Here is a 20,935-nt window from a genome sequence, read left to right as displayed (position 1 = left end):
ATTTTATGATGATCAGAGGAGAAAATGTATGCATAAGTGCCCAATCCTGGCATATTAAAGTCAACTTTTGAAAATGATCCATGCATGCTTGCAAAGAATGGTGATTTTGTAGTTGTTAGTGCCGTGTTCCATGTGCATTCATTGGGTCATGTAGGCCAACCCTCCTGTGTATTTATGGATGTTTGTGGGCTTATTCTTCCAGTTACTGAGGGAGCTGTGGTAAAATATCTCACTTAGATTGTGGATTTGTCTATTTCTCTTTTTAGTACCCTCAATTTTTAGTCTACACATTTTGAGTCTGTTATTAAGAACATATAAATTTTACCATTTATAAATTTATCATTATGAGTGATCCTTGTACTCTAGGAAAAGTTCCATCAGCATTCTTTTTTTCTTTTTAAGATTTTATTTATTTGACAGAGAGGGAGAGAGCACAAGCAGGGAGAGCGGCAAGCAGAGGGAGAGGGAAAAGCAGGCTCACCCACAGAGCAGGGAGCCCAATGCAGGATTCGATCCCAGGACCCTGGGATCATGACCTGAGCTGAAGGCAGTCACTCAACCAACCGAGCCACCCAGGTGCCGCTCCATTAGCGTTCTCTTGACTGATATTATAAATTCTGAAAAGTAGGATTTTTAGAACCATTCTAATGATCTTCATCTTTTAACTGGAGCATTTAGTCTGTTTATGTTTAATGCAATTACTCATATATTTTGGTTTGAATCTACTGCCTCATTTGTGGATTGTCCCTATCTTACTTATTCTTTCTTTTCTCCTTTAATACCAACTTTTGGATTGGCTGAGTATTTTTTATCATTCCATTTCCTTTTCTCTACTGATTTAGAAGTTATAATTCCTGTTTCTTATTTTTTTGGTGGTTATTCTAAAAAGTAAAACATGCATAATTAACTTATCAAGACCTAAACATAATCAATACTTGACCCTCTTCTTGGAGGGCTTTATAATAGTTTAATTATATTTACTGTCATCCTGATGTATTAGCTATTGTTGATGTGCATTTTAATTCTATATATCTTTCAGCTCTGCAAGACATTATCATTATTGTTTTATACAGTAAATGCTCATTCAGAATTAACCCACACATTTACACTTCATTGCTCTTCATTATTTCTTGCATGTTAGAGTTCATCTAAGATACTTTTCTTGTGCCTCAAGTATATATGTTAGAGGTCTAGCATGTTGTTTCCTTGAAAATGTCTTTTTTCACCTGCCTTTTCTGAAAGAATTTTTACTCCCCAAACACCATAAAATAGTAAGAGTTGCTATTCATTCTATGCATACTGTGTACTGTGCCTAATGTGCTGGCTGCATTTCAGGCATTATGTTATATCATCCGCACAGTAAGCCTGCAAGCAGGTACTATTGTTATTCCAGTTTTATAGGTTAGGAAAAACTTACAGCAAGTGAATGCTGTGCCTACATTAGAAGTGGCAGAACCACAAAATGCATCCAGATGTGTGGCCCTCAAGACCCTTGCTCATAACTACTAAGCTGTTGAATGAAGGAGGACATCATGGTATCATTGTATTTTTCACAGCTTATTGATGAGACCAATAAGTGGGGTGTAAATCTTATACAAATTTGGTGGTCCTCTTTAAGGAAATATTACAAAATTACAAAAACAAAATTAGGTATGAAAATAAAGATTCGCTTTTTTCCAGCTTTCCTGAAGTTGATTGACAAAAATTGTCTCTGTTTATGGTACACATTGTGAAATGAATACCAGAATCAAGCTAATTAACAGATCCATAACCCCACGTAGTTATCTGTGTGTGTGTGCGTGTGCGCGTGTGTGGTGAGAACACTAAAGCAAATTCCAAGTATATGATACAGTGTTGTTAACTATAGTCATCATGCTATGCATTTCCAGAACTTACTCATCTTATAACTGATAGTTTTTAGCCTTTGACAACTGTCACCATTCCCTCTACCTGAAGTCCCTGGCAACTACCATTCCACACTCCACCTCTGTGAAATTGACTATCTTAGATCCCACATATAAGTGAGATGGTATAGTATTTGGGGTTTTTTTTTTTGTGCGTCTCCAGATTATTTCATTTAGCATATTGTCTTCCAGGTTCATTCTTGTGGCAAATGGACAGGATTTCTTTCCTTATAATGATTAACAGTCCCTGGTGCATGCACGTGTGTTTATCACATTTTCTTTCTTTTTTTAAAAAATTTTTCTAAAAAATTTACTTATTTGGCAGAGAGACAGAGAGAGAGAGAGAGAGAGATATCACAAGTAGGCAGAGAGGCAGGCAGAGGGGGAGGGGGAGGCAGGCTCCGCACTGAGCAGAGAGCCCGATGCGGGGCTTGATGCCAGGACTCCGGGATCATGACCTGAGCAGAAGGCAGAGGCTTAACCCACTGAGCCACCCAGGTGCCCACTTATCACATTTTCTTTACAACAACTCTGTCTAGCTAAACTTTCTGTGATGAAGGAAATGTCATATAATCCACGCTGTGCAATACAGCAACCATTGACACATATGGTATTGAATAATTTAAAATGTAGCTAGTGAGACTGAAGAACTGATTTTGAACTCTTATTTGATTGTAATTAGCTTGAATTAACACAAAGCTCTAAATCTCTTTTTGTTTCAGTTTTTTAAAGTATCTCTTTGATCTATCAATTTCTAAGAACAGTATCTTAAAGTGCATGCAATTTTTGTGGATTTATCCTTTTATCTTATGATTTGTAGAAGTTTCTGTTTTATATATTTCAAAATCATTAAATGCAAAAGGGTCATGCCTGTTGTCTTGGTTAAGGTTCTTGGAAGCAACAGCAGAAACCATTTAGGGTGGGTTTTAACAAAATGGGGATTTATTGGAAGGAAGGGAGCTCAATAGATTGAGGAGAGCTGGAGGTTTGGAGGGAGGATCTGACAGGGTAGAGCACTACCACGGCTCCTTCCTGTGGCTGGCTACTGTGGCTGTGGACACTACTTCTAGAAAGGCTGCCAGTGCGGAAAAACCTGACAGGTGTCCAGTACAGGTGCTCTATCTTCTTGCTTGTTACTCCTATGGAGATGAAACAGCCTTTTCCACCTCAGTTACTGCCATCATCTTGGAATGCATCTTTTACCATTGCCACACCCGCTAACTGTTTTTTTTGTTTTGCTTTGTTTTAGCTGGGAAAGGCTTCTGGTGTCCTTATTCAAATTATTGCAGGCTGGGCCCTTTTACAATTTCAGAGTAAACAGTTTTCTTCACTAATTTTGCTTCCTTCTGCTCATTTCAGTGTTTACTGGGGAGACATTTTTTTAAAAGATTTATTTATTTGAGAGAGAGTGAGCATCTGGGGGGGAGGGGCAGAGGAAGAGGGAGGAGAGAGAGAGAATTCTCAAGCTGACTCCATGCCCAGTGCAGAGCCCGATGTGGGACTTGATCCCAGGAACCTGAGATCATGACCTGAGTCAAAAGCAAGAGTCAGATGCTTAACCAACTATGCCACTCAGGTGCCCCTGGGAGACATTTTTTTTAAAGCCATCTATTCTTTCTAGCATATTAAGCCACTAATCTAACATATTAATCCACTAATCCATTAATCTAACAGATTTCTAGAAATCTGTTACTTTATTTACATGGAATGAAAATTATAGCCTCAGTGGCAAAGAGGCCAACCAGTGAGTTTTATTTATTTTTAAATATTATATTTCTTTATTTGAGAGAGAGAGAGAGAAATAGAGCACAAGTGGGGTGAGGGGCAGAGGGAGAAGCAGACTCCCCACTGAGCGGAGACCCCGAGGTAGGGCTTATCCCAGTATCCTGGGATCATGACCTGAGCAGAAGGCAGATGCTCAACCTACTGAGCCACCCAGGGGCCCTGAGAGTTTTCTTGAGTATGAAAGCTCTGAGATAGTGTACTAGAACACAGGTCTGACTGTGGAGACTTGAACTCTCAGGAAGAGCGCGGACCCTGCCACAGCCATCTTGTGCTGTCCTAAATTTCTACGAACAGAGCTCATAAAGCGAGGAATCAGTGGTTGGCATTATGTGAGTTTGGGTCCTGAAAACATTATGAGACTAACAAGGGGCAAGAAACTGGAGGCTGAACTCAGTGTCAGCTTTTTTCAAGGCAGTTAATTTTCCAAAAGTAGACACACTTAATGCAACAGCATCTTAATTATTGAAGGAGTTAGGAAGCTCTCCCTGCATCCTGACACCTCCAGTAGTAAGCAATTTAAAACACCATTTTACATGAAGTATAAAAAATTCACATGGGTTTTTTTTTGGAAGTAAATGATGATATGGCAAAGGAACTCCATCTGTGTGGTAGACTGCCTTGGGCTGTACCCCCAGGTGTTTTAGGGGGTGCTCTCCCATGTTGGAGGTCCTTCTGTGGAAAAATTGGAGGAGACTTCAGTCTAAATGTCATCCTTGAATTCAATCAGACTAGTGAAAAACCCAACATCTTAGGATATTTTTCATCCTTTGTAGAATTGTTTCCCCTTGACTTGCTCTTCTGTGAAATGTTAACTGCTATTTTATTCATTATAAGAGTACTATTGAGGGCATTTCCCACGACTCTACATGAGGCTATGGGGAGAAGTTTCTCCCACGTTTAGAAGATATGTACCTTCTAAACCGTGGTTTGTTCTTCTCTTGAGGACACTGCAAACAGGACATCTCTCCTTTCTGCTCTGGCCTCTAGTGACCTCAGAGATAAAATGGCAGTCCATAGATTGCCAGTGAAAAAGACCTTTAGGCACTTTTATGTACCAACGTCGCCTCATTTTGCTTTTCTATTTTCCCTCCATTCATTTTCCCAATTTATTTTAATTTCTGTTTTATTGTGGAGTATGCCTCTCTATAAGCCATCTCAAATTTGAATTCATTTTGAATGAATGGGCATGTGAATAAATAATCAATTATAGAATGAATAATGGACCCCAGGCCAAGTTGTTTTGTCCCCAGCTGAGGGGTGTTACCTATCTTCTCCAGGATGGCCAGAGGCCAAGAGTTCATTCAAAAGGGCAAAAAAAGAAACAAACAAATGGCTCAGTGTATGTAGTTGTCTATCTGCAAAGGACGTGGAAGGGAGAGCAATGGCTTTTTATGGCCCTCTAGAGATTTCAGTGTAATTACAAAATCATGTTGCATAGTTACAGTCTTTGTGTACAAATTCAAGGAGTTGATCAAAGATTTTATATTTTCCACCAAGTTGAAGGAATGGATAAGTAAAACCTCTTTTGATCAAGGGATAATTTTTATTCAATGTAATGGATTGTAAATGAACTCCTACTAAGTATCCTGGGATTATTTATGAGAAATATAGAATGTGTTGTATGCTTAAATTTGCATGTAGGAGTTAAGATAGGAAATGATTCTTTCAAGAAATTTTTTGACTTTCATTTTCCCAAGAGGAAGACATCATTTTAAAAAATGGGATTATGGGGCACTTCGGTGACTCAGTCAGATAAGCGTCTGCCTTCAGCTCAGGTCATGATCTCAGGGTCCTGGGATTGAGCCCTGCATCAGGTTCCCTCAGCAGGGAGCCTGGTTTCCCCTTTCTTCCTGCCTCCAGCTGTCCCTGCTTGTGCTTGTGCTTGCACTCTCCCTCTCTCTCTCTGTGTCAAATAAACAAATAAAATTGTAAAAATGTGTTACTCAAACCTTGAAAAAAATAAAAATGGGATTATGCTTTCTTTAAGCACAAGTGGAAGATCTAGGAGACAAAATTATCGGATACAGACCATTGTATTTAATGTAAATATTGGTATGTTTGGGTTTAGGTCACTATTTTATTATTTCTTTTATTTTTGTACCTTCATTTCTCCTTTCCTTCATTTGAATTATTGAATATTCTAATACCCCATTTTAATTTATCTTCGGTTTTTAGCCACACCTGCTTATATGTTTTTTTTTTAAGTAGTTGTCCTAAGGATTGCAATATGCATATTTTTAAAAAGATTTTATTTATTTATTTGATACAGAGAAAGACACAGCAAGAGAGGGAACACAAGCAGGGGGAGTGGGAAAGGGAGAGAAGCAGGCTTCCCACTGAGCACAGCGCCCGATTCGGGGCTCAATCCCAGGACCTTGGGATCATGACCCAAGCCAAAGGCAGACACCTAATGACTGAGCCACCCAGGCATCCTGCAATATACATATTTATAACAGACTAATTAATATATTATCTTTTCTAGTGGAAAACAGGAAGCTTATTACCATTTAGTTCCTATGTCTACCTTTGGGGAAATGGACCTCTCTGTATAACATTAATATACACTGAAAATGGGGCACCTGGGAGCTCAGGTTAAGTGTCTGCCTTTGGCTCAGGTCATGATCTCAGGGTCCTGGGACTGAGCCCCAAGTCGGGCTCCCTGGTTAGTGGGGAATTGCTTCTCCCTCTACGTCTGCCCCTCCCCCTCTCCCTGCTTGTGCTCACTCTCTCTTCCTCTCTCTCTCTCTCTCTAAAATAAATTAAAAAAAAAAACCAAAAACCCATAAACTGAAAACACTGTCACACCATTCACCATAGCAACTTCATTCTAAGCATGTCTCCTGAGGCAAGGGAAACAAAAGCAAAAATCAATTATTGGGACTTCATCAAGATAAAAAGTTTCTGCACAGTGAAGGAAGCAGTCAATGAATTAAAGGACAACCTACAGAAGGAGAGAAGATATTTGCAAATGATATATCTAATAAAGAGTCCACAATATGTAAAATCCACATATATATATATAAAAAACTTATCAGACTCAACACCCCAAAACCAAAAATTCCAACTAAAAAACGGGCAGAAGACATGAACAGACATTTCTCCAAAGAAAACACCCAGATGTCCAACAGACACATGAAAAGATCCTCAACATCACTCACCAGGGAAATGCAAAACAAAACTTCAATGAAATATCACCTTACATCTGTAAGAATGGCTAAAATTAATAACCCAAGAAACAACAGGTGTTGGAGAGGATGTGGAGAAAAAGAAATACTTGTGCTTTGTTGGTGGGAATACCAAGTGGTTCAGTCACTGTGGAAAATAGTATGGAGGTTGCAACCCAGTAATCACACTATTGGGTATTTACCCAAAGAATACAAGAACACTAATCCTAAGGGATACATGTACTCTTATGTTTATAGCAGCATTATTTACAATAGTCAAGATATGGAAGCAGCCCAAGTGTTCATCAATGATGGATGCCATATTTATCAATTGATCAATTGATAGATAGATAATGGAATATTACTTAGCCATAAAAAGAATGAAATCTTGTCATTTTCAATGACGTGGATGGAGCTAAAGAGTATTATGCTAAGTGAAATAAGTCAGTCAGAGAAAGACAAATACCACATGATTTCACTCATGCATGGAATTTAAGTAAAGGGGAGAGAGAGAGAGGCAAAGAAATCAAGAAACAGACCCTAAACTATAGAGACCAAACTGATGGTTACCAGAAGGGAAATGGGTTGGTGGATGGATGAAATAGGTATTGGGGATTCTGTTTCTCTTCCTTGATTCCTGAAGTTCCAACTTTCTCTGTATCATTTGCCTTTGATCTGAGGAATTTTCTTTAACTTTCTGTTGGCAGGTCTGTTGGCCATAAATCTCTTAGTTCTTCTCCATCCGAGACTGTCTTATCTTAATTTTGCCCTCATTCCTGAAGGATATTTTTGCTGCTTATACAATTCCAGATAATAATTTTTTTTCAGAGCTTAAAAGCTTTGTTCCATTGCCTTATGACCTAGCTTGAGAAATTCACACTCATTTTAATACTTTCCCTTCATATGTTATCTGTTGTTCTTCTCTGGCTTCTTCAAGATCTTTTCCTTATCTTTAGTTTATAGAAGTTTGGTTATGATGTGTCTGGGTGTGGGTTTTTTCAAGTTTATCCTGTTTTTATTTTTTATTTTTATTTATTATTATTATTATTATTTTTTAAGATTTTATTTATTTATTTGACAGATAGAGATCACAAGTAGGCAGAGAGCAGGCAGAGAGAGAGGGGGAAGCAGGATCCCTGCTGAGCAGAGAGCCTGATGTGGGGCTTGACCCTAGGACTCTGAGATCATGACCTGAGCTGAAGGCAGAGGCTTAACCCACTGAACCGCCCAGACACCCTATCTTGTTTTTAGTTCGCTGGGTTTCTTTATTTAAATTTAAATTCAATTAATTAACATATAGTGTATTATTAGTTTCAGGGGTAGAGTTTAGTGATTCATCAGTTTTATATAATACTCAGTGCTCATATATACATGCCCTCCTTAATGTTCATCATCCACTTAACCCATCCCCCTACCCTGCCTCCAGCAACCTCAATTTGTTTCCTATGATTGAGTCTCTTGTGGTTTGTCTCCCTCACTGATTTTATCTTGTTTTATTTTCCCTCCCTTCCCTTATGATCCTCTGTCTTGTTCTTAAATTCCACAGAATGAGACTCATATGATAGCTATCAGAAAGATTGACTTATTTCTGTTTGCTGAGTTTCTTGGAATCTGTAAGTGCATTTCATAGTCAAATTTGGCAAGTTTCTTATATTCTTTAATTATCTTTTTCTTCCACCATGTTTCTTCTTTCCTTCTGGGATCTGACATGAGTATTAGACCTCTTAGCATTGCCTCATAGGTCCCAAAGACTCTGTTCAGTTTTTTCCCCAATTTTTTTCTCTTTGTTTTCTGATGGGATAATTTTATTTATCTATCTTCAAATACACTCACTTTTCATTCTTTTCTGTCCTCTCATTGTGGTATTGAGCCATTCAGTAATCTGTATTTTATTTTTCTGTTCTAAAATTTCCATTTGGTTCTTCTTCTTCTTCTTTTTTTTTTTTTTAATGACTTGTTTCTCCACTGAGACTTTCTATCTTTACATACCTTTCAAAAGTAGTCACTTCTTGGAGCCCCATTATAATAACTGCTTTAAAGCATCTGCCTAGTTATTTCAAAATTTGTGACATCTCAGAGTTGGCATGTTGTCTTGTCTTCTCCCTTGTGAGATATTGATATTTTCTTGGTTCTTAGTATGTCAAGGAATTTTGAATTATATATAGGCATTGTGAATATTATGATTCTGGGTCTTGTTTACATCCTATGGAAAATATTGATTTTTTTTCTAAGCAGAAAACTGACCCAGTGAGGTACAGCACCAGTTCCCACCTACCTTTTGTGGGCTGTGCTCCTGATGTCAGCTCAGAGTTCAAAGCCCTCGCAGTGTCACTGGGCTCTGTGTGTGTGTGTGTGCGTGTGTGTGCGTGTGCGTGTGTGTGTGTGTGTGTGTTATGCAGTGGCCAGGCAGGAACTGGGCAGTGATTACTATTCAGATAATTCTCAAAGACTTTAGTATAACATTAGGACTAAACCATCCATGTGCAGGTGAGGTATGAGCCCAGGAACTCATAACCAACTTTATGGGATCAATTGTTTTTTGTTGTTGTTGTTGTTGTCAAATGATCCTTTATTAAAATATTTTCCTCTGCAGTTCTAACTAACCAGCATTCCACTGCACCACTGTTGATGTCATCTATGAGGCCATGAAGGTGGCAGCCATCAACATTGCAGCCCACAGAGTGGGCAGTCCCACGATCTCTTTAGTGGTTCCGGAGATGGAACTTGGCTAAAGCTAATGGCTTTAGTGGCTAAAGCTTGGTGCTGCATCTGTCAGGCAATGTTGACAATCTCATCAAAAGTGATATTTCCACTGTGCTTCATGTTTTTCTGCTTCTTTCTGTCTCTTGGCAGTTCCTTAAGGGCTTTGACAATCAGGGCAGAGGCAGAAGGTACCACTTCATTCTGAGTCTCTCTGTTCCGAATGATCAGTTTCACTGTAATCCTTAGACCCTTCCAATGATGGTTTGCCTTGCCGATGCCATCACCAACATATTTTGGGGACAGACTCAGGTGGCTGATGTGGCACGGACCGCCCCACCCATGCACCTCAGGTATATGACTTTGATATCCATGGGGTTGAACTTAGGGGGCATGGTGGAGGTGGTTGGTGTCAGATGAACCTGGATTGGGAGCAAATGAAGACAGTTGCACCTTCACTTCCTCTGAGCCAGAAGCCAAAAGCTATGGGATCATTTTCTTGAGCTTGTCCCTACCTTCAATCTTCCTGACACCTTTTTCTCCCCTAGGAATTCCTTTGTTCCCCTTCTTGGTCTTCTGGCTAAAAAGCTGGGGCTTTAGATTCCCCATGGTGCTGCCCACTTTCCTTGAATTTGTTTGCTTCCAAGTCTAAGGGCCAGTAGCTCGAGAGAGAAAGGGTCTTTCCTCCCATTCTTGGGACCAAAGGTCCCCTGGTCAAGAGAAAAGGGTGCCAGCCCAGTCTCTGCTGTTGTCAGTCATCACCTGGCATTGCCTGAGGACTGGGGTGGGAGAGAATGGAAAAAGAAGAAGACAATGTCCCCCACTTTCTCTGACCCATGTGGTCCTCTTTCTTGTTCCTTGAAACAGAAGTAGAGGGCTTCTCTTAGAGCTCTTTCTGTCCACCCTTGGAGCAAAGTTCTGGGTTTCAGGTCGCCTTTGAGTCTCAACCAACGGGTACCAAGGGAAACAAATGGGGGAACTTATCATTGATTTGCTGGTACTGCAAGTTCTGGTTTTTTCTTCCCCAATCTGCCTATGACCATTTAGTTTCAGAGCTCTCAGGTAGCTGCTCCATGCATTCTGCCCAGGGGCATTGCTTGCATTCAGTGGAAATGCAGACTCCATCTTGACTGGAACCAGCTTGCAGTCTCTAGTGGAAATCAGGGAGATGGCCCTAGCTTTTGGTCCAAAGAGATGTTGGGGGTTACTTTAGCAAAAAAATAAAGAACAGAGTTCCTATGACACATACATGCAGTGGACACTACCCAGCTGTAACACTGAGCAAGGATGACCTCTGTTACCTGATACAGAATGACTTCTGGGAGATGTTGTTTAGTGAAAAAATCAAAATGCATGGTTTTAAAGCATCTCCTCACAAATAGTAACTCTACAGTGAAGTTAGGCAATATCTTGACCAGGTAAATAAAAATAAAATTGCCAGTGAGGGGCAATGGACTTGAGTTGTCTCTAGATGTCATGCGCTGAGAAGGACATAGCAAGGATGTAATATTCTAGCCAGAAATGCATAACCCGGGTTTAATTACAAGGGATCTTCAACTGGATCTCAGAAGAGGAATATTTTATTTAAAAGGAGGAAAGACTGTATTATTTTAAAATGTCAGTGTTATAAAAGGCAAAAAAATGTATGTAGAAATATTTCAGAGTTAAGCAAACTGAAGAGACAGATCAAGAAAATGCTATACCTGATGGTAGATGGGTATGGAAAGGAAAAAAATGGTGTGAGGGACATTATTAAGTCAGTTGACAAAATTAGAATACTAAGAGTAGAATATATTAAAGTATGAATCAATGTTAAAATTTCTAAAATTGTTAGTTACACTGTGGTTATGTAAGAGAATATTCTTTTTATTCTGCACACTCCAATATCTAGGGGTAAGGGCTGTGATACACACAACTTCTCAAATATGAATAGAACAAAATTCTGTATCTGTCTGCACGTATGAATATATACATACCTATGGCCAGATGGATTCTGTGACCAAGCAAATGCTAAATAAAGCAAAAGGGGCAACATGTTAGCAATAGGTGAATCTTTGTATTGATTATGCTGTATTGATTATGTTTTTATTTTGCGACTTTTCTGTAAGTTTGAAACTAATTCTGAGTCATTTTAAAAAGAACAGAGTTCCCTAAATCCTATTCTGTCTTGGCTATTGTGATGTCAATGCTGCAGGCTCCCAGGCCCTTTCTGCTGCCTGCAGTCCCATGCGATAGTAGACTGGCCCAGCGTTTCCCAGCTTGGAGACTGGAGAGAAAATCGTATGTCATGCGAACCAATCAATGTCAGTCTTTCAAGTTCGCAAAAACTTCTAAAACATAGATAGATTGGTATGCCAACTCAGCACAGAACACTGAGGCTGCATTCCTATTCTGGGATGCGTTCTAGAAAAAAGAACGTGAAACCAGTGATTACGGGTAAGAAGAAACTTGTGCAAGATGAAAACAGTGAACAGTCGGCTAAAACCACCAGAAGCCGAATCTGTTCAGAGGCAGCATTTTAGTTAGAAGTAATAAACTGCCTTTGTTTGAAGGTGGGTGGTTAGGATGGTGTAGCAACCACCATCGGTGGCATCAGTGACAGATCAGCTGTCAGCCACATCCTCTCGGCGATGTTTGTTGCAGAACATGCTGATCACATCCTCCTGCTACTCTTTGCCTGAGGATTTTCTCTCAGCTCAAGCGGGGCAAGTTGGGAGTGCCAAGGAGTCAATCCGAGGGTAAGTACCTCAGATTCCCCACCACAGGGAACAACCCGGAGGCTGATCCACACTGTCTCTTGAGTTTTCCAACAAGATTGAACGCCAGTGGCCCATGGCGGTAATCCGCCAGTTAATTCTTCCTCATGGCCTCTTTCCTTTCCTGTCTCACTTGTGTCTCCTCTCTTAATGCCTCCCAGAACTATGTAAACTCAAATCCTGTCTCAGTGTTTATTTTTGGAGGAGCTCAGCCTAAAGCAGATGGTTACTTTTATTTATTGGAAACTTAATTGGAAAATGAGGCCAATCAGTGTGGAGGGAAAAGCTGGTGTGGAACAGCGAGTTAGTCCCTTAGCAGTCATGACAGGAGCGATGCAGTAAGGCTGCAGGATTTTGGGAAGGCATGTTAGCCTGTCACTGTCTAGTGACAGGAGGTCCTATCTGTTGGAGGATACTACTTCCTGATCCCCTGCACATGAACTGATCCCCACTCCATTGCTCTGGTGTCGAGAGAACAGTGCTGGATGACCAGAGTGCCAGAAAGAACAAGGTGAAACTGATGACTGTCACGCCATCTTGGAAGGTCTCTGGGAAGACACAGATGGAAGTGAGAAAAGAGTAAGGCAGACTTGGGATGAGAAGCAGTAGAAGAAGACACTTGTATGGCTCCCTCAAAAAGAGTTTAAAAACCCATCATTTTGGCTTCTTTGCCTTGGTGGCCAGCAAGCTGAGCTAAATTCTGGAAATTTCCCTAAGCTTAGGTTTTCTGATAAAACTATCCTCTCCACTTAATACTAGGCATGTTTTTAGTTTCATTGCTCCTATGCTTCTTCTTTAAATGGTCTCCATTCTTTTTGCAAGTACAAACGGTAGATACGACATATAAAAAACAAAAGTAGCAAATCTCTTTCAGGATATTACAGTTTTAGTACAGTTTCTCCAGGGAAGATTGAAATAACGATGGTAAAACAGACAAATTCAATAATACTGTATTTCTCTCTGTGGCTGATAGTCCTAAGATAAAACAGAAGTTGATCGTGTAGTTGCCACCAAATCTTTTTGTTCCTTTCTCAACTTTTTATTTTGAGAAATTGGAAGTAGTGGGAAGTGGCGTACAGAGAATACCAGCAGACTTTCCATCTGGATTTAATAATAGTTAACATGTTTCCATATTTTTACTGCTTCCCTCATATGTACACATGAACACACATTTTCTTTTTCTGAAACATTTAAAAATTAGTAGCAGACAAGACACTTCACCCCTAAATACTCAGCATGCTTCTTCTAAGAATAAAAATATTTCTTTACATAATTACAATACCATTATCAGACCTAAGGAAAAAAATTAATTCCATCATATTAAATAATATCCTGTCCATGTTCTGATTTCTGCACTTGTCTCCAAACTGTCCTCATATGACTGCTCTTTTCAATCAGAATACAATAAACACTCGCACTTTATATTTGGTTTTTATGTCTTTCTGTTCGCTTTTCATTTAGGATGGCACAGTTTTTTTTTGTTTTTTTGTTTTTTTTTTTTTAATTTTCCATGACACTAAATAACTTTTTTGGGTTTGGACCAGTTTTCTTCTTTGAATGTCCACATTCTGAATCTGTCTGTTCCTGCAGAGGGTCATCTAACTTGTTCCTCTCCTTGCATTCCCTATAAACTGGAAGTCTAGAGGCTTGATTAGACACAAGTTAATAATTTTGGTGATGGTGGGTAGGCAAGACCTTCCTACTGTATTACCCAGAAAGAATAGACAGCTGATCCTTGAACAACATGGGTTTGAATCACATGAGTCTGCTTATATACAGATTTGTTTCAATAAATAGTACTATAAGTATATTTTCTCCTTATGATTTTAACCATATTTTCTCTTCTCTAGCTTACTTTAATATAACTATTTTAGTATATAATGCATATAACATAAATATGTGTTAATTGACTATGTTATTGGTAAGGCTTCTGGTCAAGAGGAGGTTATTAGGTAAGTTTTGGGAGAGTCCAAAGTTATACATGGATTTTTGACTGCATGGGGGTGGGGGTCGGCACCTCTCACCCCTGCATTGTTCAAGGGTCAACTGTATCATACAATTATCCTATTTTTAATGATGATTATTTGGTTACAATGGTGACCATCCAATTTCACCATTGTGGAAGTCTGTATTTTTCCTCATAGTTAGTATCAGTATTGTGGTTAATATCAGGCAGTACTTCGGTGCTATGTCCAGATCCTGTTCTTCATAACCTTTCAATCAATGCTTTTCATATCCACTGATGATTTGCCTGACCAATTACTATATCAGGGGTTGCAAAATGACAAGTCTATATATTCTTCGATCGTTCCTTTTACATTTATTATATATTCGATCAGTTACAATCAGTAACGACTTGGGATATTTAGATTATTCCAAATTTGGCCACTGACTACCCTTTTAGGTTGGCTTCTCTGTCTTTCGATGTGACTCCCTTAAGCGTTTCCTGGTATGCTTTCTGGCAGTACAAGATCACAGTTTTTGTGCTCCAAACCCGGAATCAGCTCTTTCTCTACGGAGCACAGCTACCTTCTAAGGCTCTGGCTGAAAACGTTATTCCACTAACGTAGCAACTTCCAATTTTGCTCTCACTTTGCTCCTTCAGGGCTGGGACCACATACATTCGTTCTCCAGGGCTTAACATAGGTTTATTACCCAGAAGTCACTCAACAAAGCTTTGTTGAATGAATGAAGAGCAGACATCAGCCAGTGTAGTGGTTCTCAATTCTGACTGCGTATTAGAAGACTCTGAAGAGCTTTGAGAACATGTGGATGCCCAGGCCACATACCCAAATATTCCCATTTAATTTGTTTGGCACGGAGAGACAATATAGCCACCTGGTTAAAAAAATGCAGACTTTGGGGCCAGACGATCTGGATTTTGGACCCCAGATTCGACAGTTACCCTCTGTGTGACCTCTTTCGGTGGCTTCTGTTTCTGCTGTGAGGATCCACCTCACAGGCTCCTGTGAGAATTAAATCAATTAACATATGCAAAGTGCTCAGAACAGCTCCTGGCAGAGTCAACACCAGCTAACGTTAGCTGTCCCTTTTTTTTTTTTTTTTTTTTTTAGATTTTATTTATCTATTTGACAAAGAGAGAGGCAGTGAGAAAGGGAACACAAGCAGGGGGAGAGGGAGAGAGAGAGGGGAAGCAGGGGAGCAGGGGATCAGGACCTGAGCCTAAGGCAGATGCCCGATGACTGAGCCACCCAGGCACTCCTTAGCTGTCCATTGGATTGTACATTTGTTAGCGAGGTGATTAATTTTTTGAAGTGCTTCCCAATGTGTTTTCTGTTTTTGATAACTCAGGTTTGTCCTTGGCAGCCTTTCTTCCTTTAGGACTGGGCCCTGAGAGGTTGAATGAGAGAAGACAGAGGGGTGGTTTGAGAGGAATTCTTGCTGGAGCTAGGGGAGGCAGAGAGCTCTCGGGTCCTGGGTGGAGGAAGGACAGATTCCTAGAATTATCCAAGGAAGATGGTGAAAATGTGTCAGATGGACTAAGGGGGACTAAGCAGAAGGGACTTAGGGCTGGACTCTGGGGGAACCTCTCTGCCAGAGCCTCGCCCACTAGGGTAGCCAGATAGAGCTGAAATGGAGAAAACCACGGGCTCCCTCAACTTGCTCAAGGAGGTCCCATGTCACCTTGGAAGGAATGGGAAAGTAGCTACAGATTGTAAATACGGGTAAGTGCCAACCGGCTATGGCCAGGGTAGGAGGTGAGGGGATCCTCCACCAGAGATTTAGGGGGAAGCATGCTAAAACCAGAGGCTGGAGGAAAGCCGAGTCTCAAAGAGCCAGTAGCTGGAACGAGCTGAAGTGAGGGCTTTGCCAGTGGGAAGGCAACTGGGCGCTCTGGGAGCAGCCCCTCCTCGTGGGATAGCCGAGTAATCCTGGGGACTCACTGGAGCTAGAAAACGTGGGAGTGGGTCTTTGTGTATTCAGTTCATTACAGCTGTCACCGAGATGTCTGCTCCCCAGGGTCACCTGGTCCCTTGAAAGGCAAGATTTCTGTGTGTCAAACATTGACACTGGGGTCTTTTGCAAGATCCTACAGCTACTAGGTTGTCCTCTCCTCCTGGAGGCTTTTATGAGCAGCAAATAGTTTCCTGCCACTAGGTGTCACCTGCCACCACTGTCTCTCTCGGTCTCTAGAAACCTACATTTCTGTCCCTAGATGAGCCATTTCTGCCTCTTCCAAGCAAAGAACTCGCCCCCATGCACTTTTCCTGTGGGCAATTCAGCTAATTCTCCTCATAAGTGCCAAACACAAAAGCCAAATTACTTTGGGGGGAAAAGAAAGAAGAGCTCCTTTTCCCTTAATACCAGCTTTATTGTGATATAATATACATGCCATAAAATTAATCTTTTAAAAAAATGTATAATTCAGTGTGTTTTAGTATATTCACAGAGCTGTGCAACTGTCACCAGCATCTAATTTCAAAACATTTCTCCTTAAAAAGCAACCCTGTACCCTGTACCCATTAGCAGTCATTTCTTGTTCCTGATTCCCCCTGACAACCACAAGTCTACTTTCTATCTCTATGCATTTGCCTTTTCTGCACATTTCATATAAATGGAATCATACAAGTTCTTTTGCGGTAGCCTTCTTTTACTTCGTATAATGTTTCCAAGCTTCATTTAGGTGGTAGTTTGTGTTAGTATGCTGTTCCTTTTTATTGCCAAATAATGTTTCACTGTATGAATGCACCATATATCCTTTGTGCATTCATTAGTTGATAGCGATTTGGGTTCTACTTTCAGTCTGTTAAAAATACTGCTGTTGTGAACATTTGTGTACAGGTGTTTGTGTGGAGGTCTATTTTTAATTCTCTTGGGTCTATACCTAGGAGTGGAATTGCTGGGTCCTAGGACAACTCTGTGTCTAACCTTCTGAGGAACTGCCAGAGTTTTCTAAAGCAGCTGCCCTGTTTTACATTTTCATCAGCAGTGCAGAAGGGCTCCAGTTTCTCCAACCCTTGTCAATATTTGTTATTTATTTTCTTTGTCATAGACATCCCAGTGGTGGTGAAGTGTTAACCTCATTATGGTTTTGATTTGCATTTCCCTAATGGCTCATGAGGCTGAGCATGGGCCATTTGTTTATATTCATTGGAGAAATGTCTGTTCAGGTCCTTTGTCAATTAAAAAAAAAATGGGTTCTTTTTCTTTTTATGATTGAGTTGTAAGAGTTCTTAATATATTCTAGATACAAGTCTTCTTATCAGATATGCTGTTTGCAAATATTTTCTCTTTTCCTGTGGGTTGTCTTTTCATTTCCTTGGTGGTGCCCTTTGAAGCACAAAAGTTTTTAATTTCCATGTACAATTTCCTCACTTACTCTTTTTTTGTTTGTGCTCAGATGTACCTAAGAAACCATGGCCTCATTTGGGATCACAAAGATTTATGTCCAAGTTTTCTTCTAAGAGTTTCACAGTTTTAGCTCTCATGTTTGGGTTGTGAATCTACTTTGAGTTCATTTTTGTCCATGGGTGAGGTAGGAGTCCAAATTCATTCACTTGCATGTGGACATCCAATTATTCCTGCACCATTTGTTGAAGAGGGATCTTTTCTTCATCGAGTTGTCTTGGCACCCTTGTACCGCCCTGGAACGTCAAGCGTATTCCACTGATCTGTATGTCTGCTATTGTGCTGGTTCCACACAGTCTTGATTATTATAGCTTTGAAGGGAGTTTTGAAATTAGGAAGCGTGAGTCTTCTAATTTTGTTCAAGACTTTTGCATAGTCTCGGTCTCTTGCATTTCCATATAAATTTTAGGATCGGTTTGTCAATTTTTCTGTGCAATCTTTTGGATTTTGTTTAGGTTTTAATTTCTTTTCATGATGTTTTGCACTTTACAGTGAACAAGTCCTGCACTTTTTAGGTCACTTACATTACTATGCATTTTATTCTTTTTGATATTATTATAAATGGTGCTGTTTTCTTAATTCCATTTTCAGATTGTTCATTATGAGGGTATAGAAAATACAATTTTTTTTTTTTTGTATATTGGACTGCATCCTGCAACCTTGTTGAATTCATTAGCTCTGAAAGTTTTTTCGGTGTTTTGATTCTTTGGGATTCTTCTAAATAAAAGATCATGTCGTATACAATTATTTATTCTTTTCTGATCTCAATGCATTTTGTTTTTCTTTCCTAATTGCCTTCATTGGAACCTCTAGTATAATGTTGAATAGAAGTGACAAAAATAAATATTTGTGTCCTGTTCCCGATTTTAGGGAGAAAGCTTTCAGTCCTTGACCATTAAGTATGATGTTAGCTGGGTTGGCCCTTTTCAGGTTGTGGAAATTCCCTTCTATTTCTAGTTTGCTAGGTATTACCGTCATGGAAGAGTACTAGATTCTGACAGATCTTTTTCTGCATCTATTGAAATGATCGACCTCTTTTTTGTTCTTTATTCTACAAATACGATGTCTTGAATTGGTTAACTTTCACATGGTGAACCAACTTTTCATTCTTGGGATAAATCCTGCTTGGCATGGTGTATAATTTTTTTGGTATGTTGCTGGATTCAGTTTGCTTGCATTTTGTTGAGGATTTTTGCATCCTTATTCTTAAGGGTATTGGCCTATAGTTGCTTTTCAACGTCTTTGTCTAGTTTTGGTATCAGGATGAATTGGAAAGTGCTCTCTCTTCTCTATTTTGAAAGTTTGTGAAGGACTGGGGTTAATGAGCTCTGATGTTTTTGAAGCATAATGCTGGCTTCCTCACTCTGTTGGAGGTGGAGAAAGAGGTTTTGTGTTTGCTTTTGTGTTTGCTTCTGTCCCCCGACCCCATTCTGCGCTGGTGAGTCCCAGGACTCTGTCAAGAACGGTGCAGAGAATGAGATTTTACAGGGTAGCTTGTTACAGTTTTGTGGACACCGAGAGATGATGTGAACCCCCAAGGTCTGAGATGAAGGGCAATGTCACTCACAGCAAGAGTAGTAGCCAATGCATCAGCATTTGTTATTTGAGACCCAGTTCCCACAGAACAGCATGAAGAGTGACAGGTGATACCTGTGTAGTCAGTGGGCTGCATTACAGGAGAGGAACCCTGAGCTTAGGGACCCTAAATCTTTTTTTTTTTTAAGATTTATTTATTTATTTGGGGGGGGGCAGAGGGACAGAGAGAGGGACATAGCAGACTCCCCACTGAGCATGGACCCTGATGTGGGGCTCGATCCCACAGCCCTGAGATCATGACCTAAGCCAAAATCAAGAGTCAAGTGCCTAACTTACAGAGCCACCCAGGGGCCCCAGGACCCTGAATCTTTCATAATGGCCAGTAAGTATACCTGCCTTTTGCTGCGGAGGGAGACACTGTTTCTGTTTTCTGGGCTGTATGCTATACAAACATGCTTAAAAAGATAGTCCAGGACAAAGACAGTCAGTGCTTCTGCTCACAAAACATGCCTGAGACTCATGGAGAATCAGCTCCCAACAGACGTCCTAGATAATATTTTCCTTCATATCCCTCCCCGCAATCCCCATTACTCCTGCATTATATGTACTATTATTCATACATTTTAAATTTAGTTTTTGATTTATCAGTTGTACATGCACATGACGTAAAAGAGTCAAACAGCTTTACAAGGTGTATTCCTTAAAAACAGTCATCTCCTCCTCTCCCCCCCATTTAATGCTCCTCTTTCAACTCTGGCTGAGTCTGCTGGCATTGGGCACTGTTCCTGTAAATAACACTTTTTATACTACTGATGCTGCTTGATTTCTCAGATGAAGGTATTGACTCTCGGCGCCCACCATGGAAAATGGAAAATGCGGTTCCACCTTTCTTTCACATCCCCGTGTTTGCCTACTTCCTGGTTTCCTGTTTTTCCCGAATAGTTAAGGTGTGATGTTGGTCAGTGCAGGATTTAATACTTACATTATTAGACGCTATTACTATAAAAGCTATTCACAGATGAGCCATGTGCCATACTTCTCCTTTCCTGTGCAGCTTCTTGTTTTCTCCAAGCCAATTGCTTGGTTTGGTTCATTTTCATTGCTCTTCTCCAAATGTCTAAATGTCTAGATCTTCCAAAACATGAAGATCTCATCCGTTTTCTCTGCCGGCAGTCTCCTCCTGCTAAGCCTTTCGAGCCACCCCATTCTGTGCTGATCTACCCTCAGATTGCCCTTAAACATCTCCCTGGGAATTTCTTCCTCTCTATCATGTTTGATTCTGTTCCCTGGATCCAGTGTCGATTCTTTTTTGGTTTATCTGTCCATTTTTGGTGAATCGTATCCTAATAAAAGGGCACAGAGGAGTTACATGTTTTGAGACATTGCTTGGCTGAATTTGTGCCCTCCCGCTTAATGAATAATTCAGCAGGTATAGAAGTGTAGGTGGAAAATAATTTCCCCATAGGATCTTTGAAGGCATTTGCTTCATTTTCTTCTGGATTCCAAGGTCTTGGTTCAGAATTGGATGCTATTCTGATTCTTGACACTTTGTATGAAACTTATTCCCCTCTCTCTCTGGAAGTTTTTGGGATCTTTTATTTGTCCCCAAGTGCTTTAGTTTGGGTTGGTTTTCATTCACTGTGTGTATTTCATGTGGTGTATCCTTGCGAACTGGTGACTTCAGTTCTGGGAAAATTTCTTAATTTATTTTACAGATGAT

At 40.1% G+C, this 20,935-nt stretch overlaps 1 protein-coding gene across 8 annotated transcripts in view; it reads right to left on the bottom strand.

The window, feature by feature from the left end:
- KBTBD12 (kelch repeat and BTB domain containing 12) overlaps positions 1-20,935 on the bottom strand; it is a 76,719-nt gene that overhangs the window by 3,798 nt on the left and 51,986 nt on the right. The gene's annotated exons all lie outside the window — the stretch shown is intronic.

The sequence above is a fragment of the Lutra lutra genome, chromosome 1 (genome assembly GCF_902655055.1).
Source record: "Lutra lutra chromosome 1, mLutLut1.2, whole genome shotgun sequence".
Classification (NCBI taxonomy): domain Eukaryota; kingdom Metazoa; phylum Chordata; class Mammalia; order Carnivora; family Mustelidae; genus Lutra; species Lutra lutra.
The sequence above is the reverse complement of the archived record's forward strand: the minus strand, read 5'-3'. Positions and strand labels throughout refer to the sequence as shown.